At 41.3% G+C, this 5,568-nt stretch overlaps 1 protein-coding gene across 1 annotated transcript in view; it reads left to right on the top strand.

Moving 5' to 3' along the window:
* The window catches only part of ENOPH1 (enolase-phosphatase 1), a 28,722-nt gene that overhangs the window by 10,123 nt on the left and 13,031 nt on the right, over positions 1-5,568 (top strand). The gene's annotated exons all lie outside the window — the stretch shown is intronic.

Below are 5,568 nucleotides of genomic sequence, written 5' to 3'. Positions count from 1 at the left end.
TGGGATATATTCAAAGTCATATTTTGGCTCTCGTGGACTTGTTTCCGTTTTCTTCAGCTTCGGAAACCCTATTGTTGTTGTTGTTAAGTGCCGTCGAGTCAGAAACCCTATAAGAGGTTCAAAATGTGTTGGAACCGACTTAACAGCATACAACCACCACCACTATCACCACCACTCTGCACACTCATGGAATCTCCTTGAGTTGGAATTGACTTAGTGGCAAATAATAACAACCATACCATTCAAGTCCCTGTGTGGTGCAAATGGCTAATGCACTTGGTTGCTAACTGAAGTGTTAATGCACTTGATTCCACCCATTGCTAACTCAGAAGGAAGAACTGATAGTTTACTTCCAAAAAACCAGCCTTTGCAAACCCTGTGGAGCACAGTCCTCAGGCATGAGTCAGAATCAACAAGATGACAACTGGTGTAACATTATCCTTGCAACTATCCAGTTGATTCCAACTCATAACGACCCTGTTGTATAGAGTTTCAACCATTGATCTTTTGGTTAACAGTCCAATGCTTGTCTTGCTGACCTGCAGTTCCACACAAGTTTAGAGACTATGTTTTTGTTCATAATTATATCTCCAGGTCTTAGCACAGGGTTGCCTTATTGTGTTAGTAGTAGTCATGTACTATCAAGTTGATTTGAACTCATAATGACCCAATAGGACAGAGTTGAACCTCTCAAATGGTGTCCTAAACTACAGTCCTTACTGAATTGCCAAATGTTTGCTCCTGCAGAAGATGTTCTGGGGTAGTGGGTTACATGTTGGACTGCTAACCACAAAGTCAGTAGTTCAAATCAACCACCTACTCCACAGGAGAAAGAAGGCTTTCTGGTCCCATTAAGACTTACAGCTTCGGGAACCCTATATGGGGTTGCTATGAGTCAGAATTGACTCAATGGAAGTGGCTTTTTTTCCCCCTCCTGCAGATCTTCTGGTGGGTTTGAACCACTGACGTTTTTGCCTTTTGATTAGCAGTCAATCACTTAACCACTGTGCCATGAGGGCTCCTATACTTATTATACCAGTACCAAATCCAGTACCTTTGAGTTGATTATGACTCATAGTGACACTGTCTAGGGTTTCCTAAGATGTAAATCTTTATGGCAGTAGAAAGCCTCATCTTCCTTCCAAGGAGGGCCTGGTGACTTTGAACTGCTGACCTTGAGGTTATCAGTCGAGTGCCACCAGGGCTCCTTACATGCACTATAACTTTGAAAATATAACCACAAAAGGATACAAAGCAATGCCCAGGTGAAGTCTGGAAGGAGTTTTCAGCATATAGCTGTGTATACCCAGGGATGTGCCACCTATCTTGTACATGGATATTCTCCCCAATCCAGGAAGCTCTACTGCTTCCTTGTTCTGGGCTTCTTCTAGCAATGGACACCCATGATTGAGACACAATGAGTAATCATCCACGGGATCAGTGAATGTGCTTGATTGATTGCATCATGCCTCCTCCCTTTCTTAGTTTTGTTGCCAGGTGTGGTGCCTGTGTAGCCCTTTCTCATTTGCACATGTTTAAGTGTTAACTATTTTAGAAAACAAAAATACCTTGATTGCTGGGAAACTTCAGAAGTGGAACCCAAACCCACAGCCATAGAGTTTTCAACTCATAACAGATGTGTGTGTGTGTATATATAGATATAGATACAGATATAGATAGAAATGTTCCATAAGGTTTCTAAGACTGTAAATCTTGGTGAGTATAGAAGACAGCCTCATCTTTACCCTGAGGAGTAGCTTTGAACTGCTGACATTGGTGTTAGCAGCAAAGTGCTTAACCCACAGTGCCAGTAAACGTTTGTCCCACACCTATACTAGATACTCAGTAAGTATTTGAATAAATACATGAGTGAATGAATTGAAATCAGAAGACTTCTTGAATTTAAATTTCAGAGTTTCCTATAAAATGCAAGACCTTCTCTGTGTCTATATTCATTTTCTGGTTTTTTAGACTCTGCATGCTTTACCCATTGTTTTTATGTGCCATGGAGTCAGTTCCAACTCAGAACGAACCCTGTACAGGGTTTCCAAGGTTGGAAATCTTTACGGAAGCAGAAAGCCTCATCTTTCTCCCGTGGAACAACTGGTATTTTAGAACTACTGACCTGAAAGTTCGCAGCCCGATTCGTAACCACTCTGCTAGCAGAGCTCTTTCTTTACCCTTTGCACTGCAGTAAAATTCTTGTGTACCTGCCTATCAAAGATCGCAGCCTTTAATATAAATTGCACCTAATGTAAAAAAAAAAAAAAAAAATCCTCACAACTGGACCAATGAATAACATCAAGATAAATGGAGACAATATTGAAGTTGTCAAAGACCTCATTTTGCTTGGATCTACCACACTCATGGAAGCATTAGTCAAGAAATCAAAGGATGTATTGCCTTAGGCTGCACAAGATCTCTTTTATTAAAGTGTTCAAGAGCAAGGATGCCAATTTGAGGACTAAGGTGCATCTGACCCAAGCCATGGTATTTTCGGTAGTTTCATATGCTTGTGAAAGCTGGACAGTGAATCAAGAAGACTGTAGAAGAATTGGAGCATTTGAATTATGGTGTTGGAGGAGAATATTGAAAGTACCATTGACTGCTAGAATAAACGAATCTGTCTTATAAGAACACAGCCAGAATGCTTCATAGAAGCAATGGCAAAACTTCATCTCTCATACTTCAGGCATATTATCAGGAAGGACCGGTCTCTGGAGAAGGACATCATATTGGTAAAGTGGAGGGTCAGCAAAAAGAAGAAGACCCCTGATGAGATGAATTGGCACAGTGAGAGCAGCAATGGTCTCAAGGGTAACAACAATTGTGAAGATGGTACAGGACTGGGCAATGTGTTTTCCTGCTGTGCATAGGTCACTATGAGTCAGAACTGACTTGATGGCACCTAGGATCACCAGCCACCTGTCAGTCTCCCCCATTAGATTATTAAGCTTATGGAGGATGGGGTATCTGCCTTACATGAGAGGGATTCAAAAAGTTTGTGGAAAAATGGAATTAAAAAACAATGGAACTTTCCTTTATCTTTTTGAAACTCCTCGTACTTTCAGTCCCCTTCTCCTTGGCCGCCTATTCAGGGTCTAGCTTATCTTGGCTAACCTGTATCTTGGTTAGTTGCTGTGCATGGCAACCTTGTCTATCCCATAGTGAAATGCTGCCTGGTCCTGTGCTTTCCTCATGAACGATGGCATGTTGAGTCCATAGTTTTGGCCATTGTATAGTGCCTCTCAACTAAGGGGGCATTCCAGCATCATGCTGCTGTGTGCTGTGCAGTTGGTTCTGATTCATAGTGACCCTGTATAGGGTTTCTCAAGCTGTAAATCTTTATGGGAGCACAAAGCCAGTCTCATCTTTGTCCTGTGGAGCAGCTGGTAGATTCGAGTTACTGACCTTGCAGTTAGCATCCCATTGCATGACCCACGTGCACCCAGGACTCCTTCTAGCACCATTGTTGTTCATTGCTGTCCAGTCAGTCCCGACTCACAGTGACCTTGTATAAAGTTTCTGAAGCTTTAAATCTTCGCAGAAGCAGAAAGCCTTATCTCTCTCCCTTGGAGTGGCTGTTGGGCTTAAACTGTGGACTTTGTGGTTTGCAGTCTAGTGCTTATTGTATGGAGCCACCATGTTCCCTTCTGCCTCTGTATAGGACAGTATTCTGTTGTGTTCCATAGAGTTTTCAATGACTGATTTTTTTTTTTTTTTAATTGCTGTGCCTTTCTAATTTGTCTTAGTATGGAAGTTCTGCTTAAATGTGTTAATTTGCTAGTATTTGAAATGCTAGTGGCATAGTCCTAGTGATGCAGTGGGTTAAACGTTGGGCTGCTAACTGCAAGACAGTTCAAACCCACTGGCTGCTCCATAGGAGAAAGAGGAAGCTGTCTGCTCCTGTAAAGATTTACAGTCAGAAACTGTAGAGCAGTTCTACTGTGTTTTATAAGGTCGCCATGAGTCCAAATCAACTCAATGTCAGTGGACTTGGCTTCATTTGGTTTGGGTTTGGTAGCATAGCAACCATCCAACATCATAGCATTCCAACATCATAGCAACATGTAAGCCACCACAATATGGCACACTTACAGATGGGCAGTAGTGGCATATGTTGAGTGTTGTCGAGTCATTTCCAACTCAGTGACCCTGTATAGGACGTCCAAGGACCAGCTAATAGGTTTGAACTGCTAACCTTGTGGTTTGCAGTCGAGTACTTATCCTACAACGACACACCAAGAGTCAGGTGGCATATTGTTGTTGTTAAGTGCAATCGAGTTGATTCTGACTCATAGCGACGCTGTATAGGGTTTCTAAGGCATGGCTTATGAGTTTGAACTGTCCACCTTGTGGTTCAAACTGACCTTGAACTCCAGTGCTTATCCTCCAGTGTCCACACCAGGACATATTGTTAAGTGCCATCAAGCTGGTTCCGACCCATAGTGACCCTGTATAGCGTTTCCAAGGAGTAGCTAATTGCCAGCCTTGCAGTTCAAACTGACCCTTCTGTCCATCGCATTATCCTGCAGTGCCACACCAGTACATATAGTTGTTGTTGTTAAGTGAGTCGATTCCGACCCATAGCGACCCTGTACAGGGTTTCCAAGGCTGTAAATCTTGACGGGAGTAGAAAGCCTCATCTTTCTCTCGCGAAGCGCCTGGTAGTTTCGAACTGCTGACCTTAGGGTTCACAGCCCGATTTGTAACCACTACGCTACCAGGACATATAGTAGGCAATAGGAAAAAATTGTCAAATTTGTCACATCATCTGATACTGAAAGATGCATATGCTACACTTTGTAAGTAAACGTAAAAACAACTGACCTATATTGTGTCCCCAGTGAGTGGATTACAAGTTGTTTATTACGAAATTGTTTTGTTCATCACTCTTATGATATACTTTATAGATAGTCTTGATTAACAAGAAAGAATCATGGTGATCAGAGCTTTTTTTTTTTTTTTTTAACCTTTTACCCTGTTTGGAGATCATTCTTTCAGCAGATATTTTAGTTATGTAAATGTAAGTTATGTAATGAAATACATTTAGTTAGGTAAATGTACTATGTTGTGCATTGAGCATATAGCACTGAGCAAGATACTTTTGATCCCTGCCTTTAGCCAAGGTCCTGTGGTTTAGCATTCTATTTCAGGAATTAGCAAACTTGTCAGATAGTAAATGTTTAGACTTTTCAGGCCATCTATCTGTTTTCCATCTAAGCTCTGACATTATCACCCAAAAGTGATCATAGGCACCATTAAAAAAAAGAAGAGTGGCTGTGTTCAATAAAGCTGCATTAACAAAAACAGGCAGCAGACAGAATTGGTCTGCAGGTTGTAATTTACTGACTCCTAGTATAGTTCATTTGTTCTTGGTTTCCTTCTTTGTATATTTACAACAGCAGTTTTCATCAAGAGTTGATTTGTTCACAAGGATTAGCTAAAGCAAAGTTGTGGATGAATTTGGTTTGGTGTAAATGACTAAAGTTAAATTCTTTTGTTTTTCAACAGTGTTCTGTGTGTAGATACATAGATAGAGACACAGGGTATGGAAGAAGAATGGAA

The sequence above is a fragment of the Chrysochloris asiatica genome, unplaced genomic scaffold (assembly GCF_000296735.1).
Source record: "Chrysochloris asiatica unplaced genomic scaffold, ChrAsi1.0 scaffold00434, whole genome shotgun sequence".
In the NCBI taxonomy this organism is placed as follows: Eukaryota; Metazoa; Chordata; class Mammalia; order Afrosoricida; family Chrysochloridae; genus Chrysochloris; species Chrysochloris asiatica.
Note: the sequence above shows the minus strand (reverse complement) of the source record. Positions and strands in the feature narration are given on the sequence as shown.